This window comes from Ambystoma mexicanum, unplaced genomic scaffold (assembly GCF_040938575.1).
Source record: "Ambystoma mexicanum isolate Mex_15411 unplaced genomic scaffold, UKY_AmexF1_1 Mex_scaf20, whole genome shotgun sequence".
NCBI classification, from domain to species: domain Eukaryota; kingdom Metazoa; phylum Chordata; class Amphibia; order Caudata; family Ambystomatidae; genus Ambystoma; species Ambystoma mexicanum.
Window position 1 is genome coordinate 2,475,731 of NW_027182434.1, and position 14,280 is coordinate 2,490,010.

The 14,280-nt window shown below is 51.4% G+C and overlaps 18 non-coding genes across 18 annotated transcripts; 8 read left to right on the plus strand and 10 right to left on the minus strand.

The window, feature by feature from the left end:
• Nucleotides 1-894: 894 nt before the first annotated feature.
• On the minus strand, nucleotides 895-976 carry TRNAL-AAG (transfer RNA leucine (anticodon AAG)). Its single transcript has one exon. It is a non-coding gene; the product is annotated as a tRNA-Leu (tRNA).
• A 540-nt stretch (nucleotides 977-1,516) lies between these two features.
• Nucleotides 1,517-1,588, plus strand: TRNAD-GUC (transfer RNA aspartic acid (anticodon GUC)). Its single transcript has one exon. It is a non-coding gene; the product is annotated as a tRNA-Asp (tRNA).
• Nucleotides 1,589-2,362: 774 nt separating this feature from the next.
• TRNAL-AAG (transfer RNA leucine (anticodon AAG)) lies at nucleotides 2,363-2,444 on the minus strand. Its single transcript has one exon. It is a non-coding gene; the product is annotated as a tRNA-Leu (tRNA).
• A 540-nt stretch (nucleotides 2,445-2,984) lies between these two features.
• Nucleotides 2,985-3,056, plus strand: TRNAD-GUC (transfer RNA aspartic acid (anticodon GUC)). The gene has a single exon. It is a non-coding gene; the product is annotated as a tRNA-Asp (tRNA).
• A 774-nt stretch (nucleotides 3,057-3,830) lies between these two features.
• Nucleotides 3,831-3,912, minus strand: TRNAL-AAG (transfer RNA leucine (anticodon AAG)). Its single transcript has one exon. It is a non-coding gene; the product is annotated as a tRNA-Leu (tRNA).
• Nucleotides 3,913-5,285: 1,373 nt separating this feature from the next.
• TRNAL-AAG (transfer RNA leucine (anticodon AAG)) lies at nucleotides 5,286-5,367 on the minus strand. Its single transcript has one exon. It is a non-coding gene; the product is annotated as a tRNA-Leu (tRNA).
• Nucleotides 5,368-5,907: 540 nt separating this feature from the next.
• TRNAD-GUC (transfer RNA aspartic acid (anticodon GUC)) lies at nucleotides 5,908-5,979 on the plus strand. Its single transcript has one exon. It is a non-coding gene; the product is annotated as a tRNA-Asp (tRNA).
• A 774-nt stretch (nucleotides 5,980-6,753) lies between these two features.
• TRNAL-AAG (transfer RNA leucine (anticodon AAG)) lies at nucleotides 6,754-6,835 on the minus strand. The gene has a single exon. It is a non-coding gene; the product is annotated as a tRNA-Leu (tRNA).
• Nucleotides 6,836-7,375: 540 nt separating this feature from the next.
• On the plus strand, nucleotides 7,376-7,447 carry TRNAD-GUC (transfer RNA aspartic acid (anticodon GUC)). Its single transcript has one exon. It is a non-coding gene; the product is annotated as a tRNA-Asp (tRNA).
• Nucleotides 7,448-8,221: 774 nt separating this feature from the next.
• Nucleotides 8,222-8,303, minus strand: TRNAL-AAG (transfer RNA leucine (anticodon AAG)). The gene has a single exon. It is a non-coding gene; the product is annotated as a tRNA-Leu (tRNA).
• Nucleotides 8,304-8,843: 540 nt separating this feature from the next.
• On the plus strand, nucleotides 8,844-8,915 carry TRNAD-GUC (transfer RNA aspartic acid (anticodon GUC)). The gene has a single exon. It is a non-coding gene; the product is annotated as a tRNA-Asp (tRNA).
• Nucleotides 8,916-9,689: 774 nt separating this feature from the next.
• On the minus strand, nucleotides 9,690-9,771 carry TRNAL-AAG (transfer RNA leucine (anticodon AAG)). The gene has a single exon. It is a non-coding gene; the product is annotated as a tRNA-Leu (tRNA).
• Nucleotides 9,772-10,311: 540 nt separating this feature from the next.
• Nucleotides 10,312-10,383, plus strand: TRNAD-GUC (transfer RNA aspartic acid (anticodon GUC)). The gene has a single exon. It is a non-coding gene; the product is annotated as a tRNA-Asp (tRNA).
• Nucleotides 10,384-11,157: 774 nt separating this feature from the next.
• Nucleotides 11,158-11,239, minus strand: TRNAL-AAG (transfer RNA leucine (anticodon AAG)). The gene has a single exon. It is a non-coding gene; the product is annotated as a tRNA-Leu (tRNA).
• A 540-nt stretch (nucleotides 11,240-11,779) lies between these two features.
• Nucleotides 11,780-11,851, plus strand: TRNAD-GUC (transfer RNA aspartic acid (anticodon GUC)). The gene has a single exon. It is a non-coding gene; the product is annotated as a tRNA-Asp (tRNA).
• A 774-nt stretch (nucleotides 11,852-12,625) lies between these two features.
• TRNAL-AAG (transfer RNA leucine (anticodon AAG)) lies at nucleotides 12,626-12,707 on the minus strand. The gene has a single exon. It is a non-coding gene; the product is annotated as a tRNA-Leu (tRNA).
• Nucleotides 12,708-13,247: 540 nt separating this feature from the next.
• TRNAD-GUC (transfer RNA aspartic acid (anticodon GUC)) lies at nucleotides 13,248-13,319 on the plus strand. Its single transcript has one exon. It is a non-coding gene; the product is annotated as a tRNA-Asp (tRNA).
• A 774-nt stretch (nucleotides 13,320-14,093) lies between these two features.
• On the minus strand, nucleotides 14,094-14,175 carry TRNAL-AAG (transfer RNA leucine (anticodon AAG)). Its single transcript has one exon. It is a non-coding gene; the product is annotated as a tRNA-Leu (tRNA).
• Nucleotides 14,176-14,280: the final 105 nt, after the last annotated feature.

Here is a 14,280-nt window from a genome sequence, read left to right on the forward strand (position 1 = left end):
CTAGGCCAGCTAGGTGGTCGCTGGATGCTGTGCAGACATCAGCAGCTGTTCATTTCATGCCCTCACGTCTCCTCGTTAGTATAGTGGTCAGTGACCGGGGTTCAATTCCCCGACGGAGAGGTTAAACCTTTTCTGGATTTTTTTTAGTTCTTGACAAATATTCTTGAAGATTAGGCTGAGTCAAGTAGGGAATGGGTGCCAAGAACTGACTCTTTAAGAAAAAAGCACCGGCAACGCTAGTCATCGTACAATATTTGTGCACAATTGCTTACATTAGGCGGCCGGTCCACTTTATTGAGTCCCCCTCAGCACCATTTAGTGCTCCTGTTGTCTGCGAAGTCCAAATTGTAACCCTGAATCAGTTCCTCTTCTGACCCTTTGTATCATGTTACATGACGAGTAATGATCACCTGTTAGCTTTATCCCTAATTATAACTCTCACTCTTTCCCTGCATCTAACCCTAGCTCTAATCCCATCATTAACCTCGGTCCGGGCACACGCGTGAACCCCTACTCTCATCTCAGCCTCTCCTGGTGATACATCACACCTGGGATCGTTTGCTCCCTGTGGGCTGTGGGAAATTTGCTACCAGCACGCCCTGGAAGTGGGGCTCATTCCGCTGCAACGGGAGGTCTTCCCAGGACGCGTCACAGCTCAACGCAAGAGCTCCTGGGTTTCGAAGGCTCTTGCAGCAAGCCTTCACAAAGCAGCAGGGAGCGCCGTTCCAGATGGGAAACTTGAGACTGGATGTCCAGAAAAGCAAGACGTCAGAAGCGAAACCTTTTTCCTGCAGGGTGTGGCATACCATCCGCTTGCTCATTGCGACAGAGGTGGCACTAATGAAGGAAGAGGTCAACGTTACGTTCTTCTTTAAAATGCAAGGCCAGGAAAAGTGGCAGCGGTGGGATTTGAACCCACGCCTCCGAAGAGACTGGAGCCTTAATCCAGCGCCTTAGACCGCTCGGCCACGCTACCTCCCTGCTAGTCGCCGAAAGCGGAACTTGACCCGTTGCCCGGCCCGCTTTAGTGCTTTGCCTTTTCTCCTTGGAAAGTCTGGAGACAGGCAGTGGAAGGGCAGGCAAACTGTCAGGTGCGCAGAGGAGGGGAGACCATGAGGCAAGGTGGGAGATGGGGGCAAGAAGTGAGAAAAAAACTAATCGCAAGCTAGGGCAGGATTCGGAAAGTGAAGCCGAAAAGGGGCTTAGCATGCAGCCCAGGGGTTTCTTTGACTGTCCTAAGCCCACAGGGACTTTGCCGTCCTCAGCTCATGAGACTTGAGATGGGTAGCTTGATTTGCTGAGGAAATGCGGGATGACAGATTCAACTCTGGAGTCAAACATAGCCCGGAACTATCGCCTTAAACTGAGTTTTAAGCCTGGTGCCGATAAAAAGAAAGAAATTAGCCTTAGATCGGGCAAGCCGTTTGACGGGGGAAAATGAGACCCCCTAGGCCAGCTAGGTGGTCGCTGGATGCTGTGCAGACATCAGCAGCTGTTCATTTCATGCCCTCACGTCTCCTCGTTAGTATAGTGGTCAGTATCCCCGCCTGTCACGCGGGAGACCGGGGTTCAATTCCCCGACGGGGAGGTTAAACCTTTTCTGGATTTTTTTTAGTTCTTGACAAATATTCTTGAAGATTAGGCTGAGTCAAGTAGGGAATGGGTGCCAAGAACTGACTCTTTAAGAAAAAAGCACCGGCAACGCTAGTCATCGTACAATATTTGTGCACAATTGCTTACATTAGGCGGCCGGTCCACTTTATTGAGTCCCCCTCAGCACCATTTAGTGCTCCTGTTGTCTGCGAAGTCCAAATTGTAACCCTGAATCAGTTCCTCTTCTGACCCTTTGTATCATGTTACATGACGAGTAATGATCACCTGTTAGCTTTATCCCTAATTATAACTCTCACTCTTTCCCTGCATCTAACCCTAGCTCTAATCCCATCATTAACCTCGGTCCGGGCACACGCGTGAACCCTTACTCTCATCTCAGCCTCTCCTGGTGATACATCACACCTGGGATCGTTTGCTCCCTGTGGGCTGTGGGAAATTTGCTACCAGCACGCCCTGGAAGTGGGGCTCATTCCGCTGCAACGGGAGGTCTTCCCAGGACGCGTCACAGCTCAACGCAAGAGCTCCTGGGTTTCGAAGGCTCTTGCAGCAAGCCTTCACAAAGCAGCAGGGAGCGCCGTTCCAGATGGGAAACTTGAGACTGGATGTCCAGAAAAGCAAGACGTCAGAAGCGAAACCTTTTTCCTGCAGGGTGTGGCATACCATCCGCTTGCTCATTGCGACAGAGGTGGCACTAATGAAGGAAGAGGTCAACGTTACGTTCTTCTTTAAAATGCAAGGCCAGGAAAAGTGGCAGCGGTGGGATTTGAACCCACGCCTCCGAAGAGACTGGAGCCTTAATCCAGCGCCTTAGACCGCTCGGCCACGCTACCTCCCTGCTAGTCGACGAAAGCGGAACTTGACCCGTTGCCCGGCCCGCTTTAGTGCTTTGCCTTTTCTCCTTGGAAAGTCTGGAGACAGGCAGTGGAAGGGCAGGCAAACTGTCAGGTGCGCAGAGGAGGGGAGACCATGAGGCAAGGTGGGAGATGGGGGCAAGAAGTGAGAAAAAAACTAATCGCAAGCTAGGGCAGGATTCGGAAAGTGAAGCCGAAAAGGGGCTTAGCATGCAGCCCAGGGGTTTCTTTGACTGTCCTAAGCCCACAGGGACTTTGCCGTCCTCAGCTCATGAGACTTGAGATGGGTAGCTTGATTTGCTGAGGAAATGCGGGATGACAGATTCAACTCTGGAGTCAAACATAGCCCGGAACTATCGCCTTAAACTGAGTTTTAAGCCTGGTGCCGATAAAAAGAAAGAAATTAGCCTTAGATCGGGCAAGCCGTTTGACGGGGGAAAATGAGACCCCCTAGGCCAGCTAGGTGGTCGCTGGATGCTGTGCAGACATCAGCAGCTGTTCATTTCATGCCCTCACGTCTCCTCGTTAGTATAGTGGTCAGTATCCCCGCCTGTCACGCGGGAGACCGGGGTTCAATTCCCCGACGGGGAGGTTAAACCTTTTCTGGATTTTTTTTAGTTCTTGACAAATATTCTTGAAGATTAGGCTGAGTCAAGTAGGGAATGGGTGCCAAGAACTGACTCTTTAAGAAAAAAGCACCGGCAACGCTAGTCATCGTACAATATTTGTGCACAATTGCTTACATTAGGCGGCCGGTCCACTTTATTGAGTCCCCCTCAGCACCATTTAGTGCTCCTGTTGTCTGCGAAGTCCAAATTGTAACCCTGAATCAGTTCCTCTTCTGACCCTTTGTATCATGTTACATGACGAGTAATGATCACCTGTTAGCTTTATCCCTAATTATAACTCTCACTCTTTCCCTGCATCTAACCCTAGCTCTAATCCCATCATTAACCTCGGTCCGGGCACACGCGTGAACCCTTACTCTCATCTCAGCCTCTCCTGGTGATACATCACACCTGGGATCGTTTGCTCCCTGTGGGCTGTGGGAAATTTGCTACCAGCACGCCCTGGAAGTGGGGCTCATTCCGCTGCAACGGGAGGTCTTCCCAGGACGCGTCACAGCTCAACGCAAGAGCTCCTGGGTTTCGAAGGCTCTTGCAGCAAGCCTTCACAAAGCAGCAGGGAGCGCCGTTCCAGATGGGAAACTTGAGACTGGATGTCCAGAAAAGCAAGACGTCAGAAGCGAAACCTTTTTCCTGCAGGGTGTGGCATACCATCCGCTTGCTCATTGCGACAGAGGTGGCACTAATGAAGGAAGAGGTCAACGTTACGTTCTTCTTTAAAATGCAAGGCCAGGAAAAGTGGCAGCGGTGGGATTTGAACCCACGCCTCCGAAGAGACTGGAGCCTTAATCCAGCGCCTTAGACCGCTCGGCCACGCTACCTCCCTGCTAGTCGCCGAAAGCGGAACTTGACCCGTTGCCCGGCCCGCTTTAGTGCTTTGCCTTTTCTCCTTGGAAAGTCTGGAGACAGGCAGTGGAAGGGCAGGCAAACTGTCAGGTGCGCAGAGGAGGGGAGACCATGAGGCAAGGTGGGAGATGGGGGCAAGAAGTGAGAAAAAAACTAATCGCAAGCTAGGGCAGGATTCGGAAAGTGAAGCCGAAAAGGGGCTTAGCATGCAGCCCAGGGGTTTCTTTGACTGTCCTAAGCCCACAGGGACTTTGCCGTCCTCAGCTCATGAGACTTGAGATGGGTAGCTTGATTTGCTGAGGAAATGCGGGATGACAGATTCAACTCTGGAGTCAAACATAGCCCGGAACTATCGCCTTAAACTGAGTTTTAAGCCTGGTGCCGATAAAAAGAAAGAAATTAGCCTTAGATCGGGCAAGCCGTTTGACGGGGGAAAATGAGACCCCCTAGGCCAGCTAGGTGGTCGCTGGATGCTGTGCAGACATCAGCAGCTGTTCATTTCATGCCCTCACGTCTCCTCGTTAGTATAGTGGTCAGTATCCCCGCCTGTCACGCGGGAGACCGCGACGGGGAGGTTAAACCTTTTCTGGATTTTTTTTAGTTCTTGACAAATATTCTTGAAGATTAGGCTGAGTCAAGTAGGGAATGGGTGCCAAGAACTGACTCTTTAAGAAAAAAGCACCGGCAACGCTAGTCATCGTACAATATTTGTGCACAATTGCTTACATTAGGCGGCCGGTCCACTTTATTGAGTCCCCCTCAGCACCATTTAGTGCTCCTGTTGTCTGCGAAGTCCAAATTGTAACCCTGAATCAGTTCCTCTTCTGACCCTTTGTATCATGTTACATGACGAGTAATGATCACCTGTTAGCTTTATCCCTAATTATAACTCTCACTCTTTCCCTGCATCTAACCCTAGCTCTAATCCCATCATTAACCTCGGTCCGGGCACACGCGTGAACCCTTACTCTCATCTCAGCCTCTCCTGGTGATACATCACACCTGGGATCGTTTGCTCCCTGTGGGCTGTGGGAAATTTGCTACCAGCACGCCCTGGAAGTGGGGCTCATTCCGCTGCAACGGGAGGTCTTCCCAGGACGCGTCACAGCTCAACGCAAGAGCTCCTGGGTTTCGAAGGCTCTTGCAGCAAGCCTTCACAAAGCAGCAGGGAGCGCCGTTCCAGATGGGAAACTTGAGACTGGATGTCCAGAAAAGCAAGACGTCAGAAGCGAAACCTTTTTCCTGCAGGGTGTGGCATACCATCCGCTTGCTCATTGCGACAGAGGTGGCACTAATGAAGGAAGAGGTCAACGTTACGTTCTTCTTTAAAATGCAAGGCCAGGAAAAGTGGCAGCGGTGGGATTTGAACCCACGCCTCCGAAGAGACTGGAGCCTTAATCCAGCGCCTTAGACCGCTCGGCCACGCTACCTCCCTGCTAGTCGCCGAAAGCGGAACTTGACCCGTTGCCCGGCCCGCTTTAGTGCTTTGCCTTTTCTCCTTGGAAAGTCTGGAGACAGGCAGTGGAAGGGCAGGCAAACTGTCAGGTGCGCAGAGGAGGGGAGACCATGAGGCAAGGTGGGAGATGGGGGCAAGAAGTGAGAAAAAAACTAATCGCAAGCTAGGGCAGGATTCGGAAAGTGAAGCCGAAAAGGGGCTTAGCATGCAGCCCAGGGGTTTCTTTGACTGTCCTAAGCCCACAGGGACTTTGCCGTCCTCAGCTCATGAGACTTGAGATGGGTAGCTTGATTTGCTGAGGAAATGCGGGATGACAGATTCAACTCTGGAGTCAAACATAGCCCGGAACTATCGCCTTAAACTGAGTTTTAAGCCTGGTGCCGATAAAAAGAAAGAAATTAGCCTTAGATCGGGCAAGCCGTTTGACGGGGGAAAATGAGACCCCCTAGGCCAGCTAGGTGGTCGCTGGATGCTGTGCAGACATCAGCAGCTGTTCATTTCATGCCCTCACGTCTCCTCGTTAGTATAGTGGTCAGTATCCCCGCCTGTCACGCGGGAGACCGGGGTTCAATTCCCCGACGGGGAGGTTAAACCTTTTCTGGATTTTTTTTAGTTCTTGACAAATATTCTTGAAGATTAGGCTGAGTCAAGTAGGGAATGGGTGCCAAGAACTGACTCTTTAAGAAAAAAGCACCGGCAACGCTAGTCATCGTACAATATTTGTGCACAATTGCTTACATTAGGCGGCCGGTCCACTTTATTGAGTCCCCCTCAGCACCATTTAGTGCTCCTGTTGTCTGCGAAGTCCAAATTGTAACCCTGAATCAGTTCCTCTTCTGACCCTTTGTATCATGTTACATGACGAGTAATGATCACCTGTTAGCTTTATCCCTAATTATAACTCTCACTCTTTCCCTGCATCTAACCCTAGCTCTAATCCCATCATTAACCTCGGTCCGGGCACACGCGTGAACCCTTACTCTCATCTCAGCCTCTCCTGGTGATACATCACACCTGGGATCGTTTGCTCCCTGTGGGCTGTGGGAAATTTGCTACCAGCACGCCCTGGAAGTGGGGCTCATTCCGCTGCAACGGGAGGTCTTCCCAGGACGCGTCACAGCTCAACGCAAGAGCTCCTGGGTTTCGAAGGCTCTTGCAGCAAGCCTTCACAAAGCAGCAGGGAGCGCCGTTCCAGATGGGAAACTTGAGACTGGATGTCCAGAAAAGCAAGACGTCAGAAGCGAAACCTTTTTCCTGCAGGGTGTGGCATACCATCCGCTTGCTCATTGCGACAGAGGTGGCACTAATGAAGGAAGAGGTCAACGTTACGTTCTTCTTTAAAATGCAAGGCCAGGAAAAGTGGCAGCGGTGGGATTTGAACCCACGCCTCCGAAGAGACTGGAGCCTTAATCCAGCGCCTTAGACCGCTCGGCCACGCTACCTCCCTGCTAGTCGCCGAAAGCGGAACTTGACCCGTTGCCCGGCCCGCTTTAGTGCTTTGCCTTTTCTCCTTGGAAAGTCTGGAGACAGGCAGTGGAAGGGCAGGCAAACTGTCAGGTGCGCAGAGGAGGGGAGACCATGAGGCAAGGTGGGAGATGGGGGCAAGAAGTGAGAAAAAAACTAATCGCAAGCTAGGGCAGGATTCGGAAAGTGAAGCCGAAAAGGGGCTTAGCATGCAGCCCAGGGGTTTCTTTGACTGTCCTAAGCCCACAGGGACTTTGCCGTCCTCAGCTCATGAGACTTGAGATGGGTAGCTTGATTTGCTGAGGAAATGCGGGATGACAGATTCAACTCTGGAGTCAAACATAGCCCGGAACTATCGCCTTAAACTGAGTTTTAAGCCTGGTGCCGATAAAAAGAAAGAAATTAGCCTTAGATCGGGCAAGCCGTTTGACGGGGGAAAATGAGACCCCCTAGGCCAGCTAGGTGGTCGCTGGATGCTGTGCAGACATCAGCAGCTGTTCATTTCATGCCCTCACGTCTCCTCGTTAGTATAGTGGTCAGTATCCCCGCCTGTCACGCGGGAGACCGGGGTTCAATTCCCCGACGGGGAGGTTAAACCTTTTCTGGATTTTTTTTAGTTCTTGACAAATATTCTTGAAGATTAGGCTGAGTCAAGTAGGGAATGGGTGCCAAGAACTGACTCTTTAAGAAAAAAGCACCGGCAACGCTAGTCATCGTACAATATTTGTGCACAATTGCTTACATTAGGCGGCCGGTCCACTTTATTGAGTCCCCCTCAGCACCATTTAGTGCTCCTGTTGTCTGCGAAGTCCAAATTGTAACCCTGAATCAGTTCCTCTTCTGACCCTTTGTATCATGTTACATGACGAGTAATGATCACCTGTTAGCTTTATCCCTAATTATAACTCTCACTCTTTCCCTGCATCTAACCCTAGCTCTAATCCCATCATTAACCTCGGTCCGGGCACACGCGTGAACCCTTACTCTCATCTCAGCCTCTCCTGGTGATACATCACACCTGGGATCGTTTGCTCCCTGTGGGCTGTGGGAAATTTGCTACCAGCACGCCCTGGAAGTGGGGCTCATTCCGCTGCAACGGGAGGTCTTCCCAGGACGCGTCACAGCTCAACGCAAGAGCTCCTGGGTTTCGAAGGCTCTTGCAGCAAGCCTTCACAAAGCAGCAGGGAGCGCCGTTCCAGATGGGAAACTTGAGACTGGATGTCCAGAAAAGCAAGACGTCAGAAGCGAAACCTTTTTCCTGCAGGGTGTGGCATACCATCCGCTTGCTCATTGCGACAGAGGTGGCACTAATGAAGGAAGAGGTCAACGTTACGTTCTTCTTTAAAATGCAAGGCCAGGAAAAGTGGCAGCGGTGGGATTTGAACCCACGCCTCCGAAGAGACTGGAGCCTTAATCCAGCGCCTTAGACCGCTCGGCCACGCTACCTCCCTGCTAGTCGCCGAAAGCGGAACTTGACCCGTTGCCCGGCCCGCTTTAGTGCTTTGCCTTTTCTCCTTGGAAAGTCTGGAGACAGGCAGTGGAAGGGCAGGCAAACTGTCAGGTGCGCAGAGGAGGGGAGACCATGAGGCAAGGTGGGAGATGGGGGCAAGAAGTGAGAAAAAAACTAATCGCAAGCTAGGGCAGGATTCGGAAAGTGAAGCCGAAAAGGGGCTTAGCATGCAGCCCAGGGGTTTCTTTGACTGTCCTAAGCCCACAGGGACTTTGCCGTCCTCAGCTCATGAGACTTGAGATGGGTAGCTTGATTTGCTGAGGAAATGCGGGATGACAGATTCAACTCTGGAGTCAAACATAGCCCGGAACTATCGCCTTAAACTGAGTTTTAAGCCTGGTGCCGATAAAAAGAAAGAAATTAGCCTTAGATCGGGCAAGCCGTTTGACGGGGGAAAATGAGACCCCCTAGGCCAGCTAGGTGGTCGCTGGATGCTGTGCAGACATCAGCAGCTGTTCATTTCATGCCCTCACGTCTCCTCGTTAGTATAGTGGTCAGTATCCCCGCCTGTCACGCGGGAGACCGGGGTTCAATTCCCCGACGGGGAGGTTAAACCTTTTCTGGATTTTTTTTAGTTCTTGACAAATATTCTTGAAGATTAGGCTGAGTCAAGTAGGGAATGGGTGCCAAGAACTGACTCTTTAAGAAAAAAGCACCGGCAACGCTAGTCATCGTACAATATTTGTGCACAATTGCTTACATTAGGCGGCCGGTCCACTTTATTGAGTCCCCCTCAGCACCATTTAGTGCTCCTGTTGTCTGCGAAGTCCAAATTGTAACCCTGAATCAGTTCCTCTTCTGACCCTTTGTATCATGTTACATGACGAGTAATGATCACCTGTTAGCTTTATCCCTAATTATAACTCTCACTCTTTCCCTGCATCTAACCCTAGCTCTAATCCCATCATTAACCTCGGTCCGGGCACACGCGTGAACCCTTACTCTCATCTCAGCCTCTCCTGGTGATACATCACACCTGGGATCGTTTGCTCCCTGTGGGCTGTGGGAAATTTGCTACCAGCACGCCCTGGAAGTGGGGCTCATTCCGCTGCAACGGGAGGTCTTCCCAGGACGCGTCACAGCTCAACGCAAGAGCTCCTGGGTTTCGAAGGCTCTTGCAGCAAGCCTTCACAAAGCAGCAGGGAGCGCCGTTCCAGATGGGAAACTTGAGACTGGATGTCCAGAAAAGCAAGACGTCAGAAGCGAAACCTTTTTCCTGCAGGGTGTGGCATACCATCCGCTTGCTCATTGCGACAGAGGTGGCACTAATGAAGGAAGAGGTCAACGTTACGTTCTTCTTTAAAATGCAAGGCCAGGAAAAGTGGCAGCGGTGGGATTTGAACCCACGCCTCCGAAGAGACTGGAGCCTTAATCCAGCGCCTTAGACCGCTCGGCCACGCTACCTCCCTGCTAGTCGCCGAAAGCGGAACTTGACCCGTTGCCCGGCCCGCTTTAGTGCTTTGCCTTTTCTCCTTGGAAAGTCTGGAGACAGGCAGTGGAAGGGCAGGCAAACTGTCAGGTGCGCAGAGGAGGGGAGACCATGAGGCAAGGTGGGAGATGGGGGCAAGAAGTGAGAAAAAAACTAATCGCAAGCTAGGGCAGGATTCGGAAAGTGAAGCCGAAAAGGGGCTTAGCATGCAGCCCAGGGGTTTCTTTGACTGTCCTAAGCCCACAGGGACTTTGCCGTCCTCAGCTCATGAGACTTGAGATGGGTAGCTTGATTTGCTGAGGAAATGCGGGATGACAGATTCAACTCTGGAGTCAAACATAGCCCGGAACTATCGCCTTAAACTGAGTTTTAAGCCTGGTGCCGATAAAAAGAAAGAAATTAGCCTTAGATCGGGCAAGCCGTTTGACGGGGGAAAATGAGACCCCCTAGGCCAGCTAGGTGGTCGCTGGATGCTGTGCAGACATCAGCAGCTGTTCATTTCATGCCCTCACGTCTCCTCGTTAGTATAGTGGTCAGTATCCCCGCCTGTCACGCGGGAGACCGGGGTTCAATTCCCCGACGGGGAGGTTAAACCTTTTCTGGATTTTTTTTAGTTCTTGACAAATATTCTTGAAGATTAGGCTGAGTCAAGTAGGGAATGGGTGCCAAGAACTGACTCTTTAAGAAAAAAGCACCGGCAACGCTAGTCATCGTACAATATTTGTGCACAATTGCTTACATTAGGCGGCCGGTCCACTTTATTGAGTCCCCCTCAGCACCATTTAGTGCTCCTGTTGTCTGCGAAGTCCAAATTGTAACCCTGAATCAGTTCCTCTTCTGACCCTTTGTATCATGTTACATGACGAGTAATGATCACCTGTTAGCTTTATCCCTAATTATAACTCTCACTCTTTCCCTGCATCTAACCCTAGCTCTAATCCCATCATTAACCTCGGTCCGGGCACACGCGTGAACCCTTACTCTCATCTCAGCCTCTCCTGGTGATACATCACACCTGGGATCGTTTGCTCCCTGTGGGCTGTGGGAAATTTGCTACCAGCACGCCCTGGAAGTGGGGCTCATTCCGCTGCAACGGGAGGTCTTCCCAGGACGCGTCACAGCTCAACGCAAGAGCTCCTGGGTTTCGAAGGCTCTTGCAGCAAGCCTTCACAAAGCAGCAGGGAGCGCCGTTCCAGATGGGAAACTTGAGACTGGATGTCCAGAAAAGCAAGACGTCAGAAGCGAAACCTTTTTCCTGCAGGGTGTGGCATACCATCCGCTTGCTCATTGCGACAGAGGTGGCACTAATGAAGGAAGAGGTCAACGTTACGTTCTTCTTTAAAATGCAAGGCCAGGAAAAGTGGCAGCGGTGGGATTTGAACCCACGCCTCCGAAGAGACTGGAGCCTTAATCCAGCGCCTTAGACCGCTCGGCCACGCTACCTCCCTGCTAGTCGCCGAAAGCGGAACTTGACCCGTTGCCCGGCCCGCTTTAGTGCTTTGCCTTTTCTCCTTGGAAAGTCTGGAGACAGGCAGTGGAAGGGCAGGCAAACTGTCAGGTGCGCAGAGGAGGGGAGACCATGAGGCAAGGTGGGAGATGGGGGCAAGAAGTGAGAAAAAAACTAATCGCAAGCTAGGGCAGGATTCGGAAAGTGAAGCCGAAAAGGGGCTTAGCATGCAGCCCAGGGGTTTCTTTGACTGTCCTAAGCCCACAGGGACTTTGCCGTCCTCAGCTCATGAGACTTGAGATGGGTAGCTTGATTTGCTGAGGAAATGCGGGATGACAGATTCAACTCTGGAGTCAAACATAGCCCGGAACTATCGCCTTAAACTGAGTTTTAAGCCTGGTGCCGATAAAAAGAAAGAAATTAGCCTTAGATCGGGCAAGCCGTTTGACGGGGGAAAATGAGACCCCCTAGGCCAGCTAGGTGGTCGCTGGATGCTGTGCAGACATCAGCAGCTGTTCATTTCATGCCCTCACGTCTCCTCGTTAGTATAGTGGTCAGTATCCCCGCCTGTCACGCGGGAGACCGGGGTTCAATTCCCCGACGGGGAGGTTAAACCGTTTCTGGATTTTTTTTAGTTCTTGACAAATATTCTTGAAGATTAGGCTGAGTCAAGTAGGGAATGGGTGCCAAGAACTGACTCTTTAAGAAAAAAGCACCGGCAACGCTAGTCATCGTACAATATTTGTGCACAATTGCTTACATTAGGCGGCCGGTCCACTTTATTGAGTCCCCCTCAGCACCATTTAGTGCTCCTGTTGTCTGCGAAGTCCAAATTGTAACCCTGAATCAGTTCCTCTTCTGACCCTTTGTATCATGTTACATGACGAGTAATGATCACCTGTTAGCTTTATCCCTAATTATAACTCTCACTCTTTCCCTGCATCTAACCCTAGCTCTAATCCCATCATTAACCTCGGTCCGGGCACACGCGTGAACCCTTACTCTCATCTCAGCCTCTCCTGGTGATACATCACACCTGGGATCGTTTGCTCCCTGTGGGCTGTGGGAAATTTGCTACCAGCACGCCCTGGAAGTGGGGCTCATTCCGCTGCAACGGGAGGTCTTCCCAGGACGCGTCACAGCTCAACGCAAGAGCTCCTGGGTTTCGAAGGCTCTTGCAGCAAGCCTTCACAAAGCAGCAGGGAGCGCCGTTCCAGATGGGAAACTTGAGACTGGATGTCCAGAAAAGCAAGACGTCAGAAGCGAAACCTTTTTCCTGCAGGGTGTGGCATACCATCCGCTTGCTCATTGCGACAGAGGTGGCACTAATGAAGGAAGAGGTCAACGTTACGTTCTTCTTTAAAATGCAAGGCCAGGAAAAGTGGCAGCGGTGGGATTTGAACCCACGCCTCCGAAGAGACTGGAGCCTTAATCCAGCGCCTTAGACCGCTCGGCCACGCTACCTCCCTGCTAGTCGCCGAAAGCGGAACTTGACCCGTTGCCCGGCCCGCTTTAGTGCTTTGCCTTTTCTCCTTGGAAAGTCTGGAGACAGGCAGTGGAAGGGCAGGCAAACTGTCAGGTGCGCAGAGGAGGGGAGACCATGAGGCAAGGTGGGAGATGGGGGCAAGAAGTGAGAAAAAAACTAATCGCAAGCTAGGGCAGGATTCGGAAAGTGAAGCCGAAAAGGGGCTTAGCATGCAGCCCAGGGGTTTCTTTGACTGTCCTAAGCCCACAGGGACTTTGCCGTCCTCAGCTCATGAGACTTGAGATGGGTAGCTTGATTTGCTGAGGAAATGCGGGATGACAGATTCAACTCTGGAGTCAAACATAGCCCGGAACTATCGCCTTAAACTGAGTTTTAAGCCTGGTGCCGATAAAAAGAAAGAAATTAGCCTTAGATCGGGCAAGCCGTTTGACGGGGGAAAATGAGACCCCCTAGGCCAGCTAGGTGGTCGCTGGATGCTGTGCAGACATCAGCAGCTGTTCATTTCATGCCCTCACGTCTCCTCGTTAGTATAGTGGTCAGTATCCCCGCCTGTCACGCGGGAGACCGGGGTTCAATTCCCCGACGGGGAGGTTAAACCTTTTCTGGATTTTTTTTAGTTCTTGACAAATATTCTTGAAGATTAGGCTGAGTCAAGTAGGGAATGGGTGCCAAGAACTGACTCTTTAAGAAAAAAGCACCGGCAACGCTAGTCATCGTACAATATTTGTGCACAATTGCTTACATTAGGCGGCCGGTCCACTTTATTGAGTCCCCCTCAGCACCATTTAGTGCTCCTGTTGTCTGCGAAGTCCAAATTGTAACCCTGAATCAGTTCCTCTTCTGACCCTTTGTATCATGTTACATGACGAGTAATGATCACCTGTTAGCTTTATCCCTAATTATAACTCTCACTCTTTCCCTGCATCTAACCCTAGCTCTAATCCCATCATTAACCTCGGTCCGGGCACACGCGTGAACCCTTACTCTCATCTCAGCCTCTCCTGGTGATACATCACACCTGGGATCGTTTGCTCCCTGTGGGCTGTGGGAAATTTGCTACCAGCACGCCCTGGAAGTGGGGCTCATTCCGCTGCAACGGGAGGTCTTCCCAGGACGCGTCACAGCTCAACGCAAGAGCTCCTGGGTTTCGAAGGCTCTTGCAGCAAGCCTTCACAAAGCAGCAGGGAGCGCCGTTCCAGATGGGAAACTTGAGACTGGATGTCCAGAAAAGCAAGACGTCAGAAGCGAAACCTTTTTCCTGCAGGGTGTGGCATACCATCCGCTTGCTCATTGCGACAGAGGTGGCACTAATGAAGGAAGAGGTCAACGTTACGTTCTTCTTTAAAATGCAAGGCCAGGAAAAGTGGCAGCGGTGGGATTTGAACCCACGCCTCCGAAGAGACTGGAGCCTTAATCCAGCGCCTTAGACCGCTCGGCCACGCTACCTCCCTGCTAGTCGCCGAAAGCGGAACTTGACCCGTTGCCCGGCCCGCTTTAGTGCTTTGCCTTTTCTCCTTGGAAAGTCTGGAGACAGGCAGTGGAAGGGCAGGC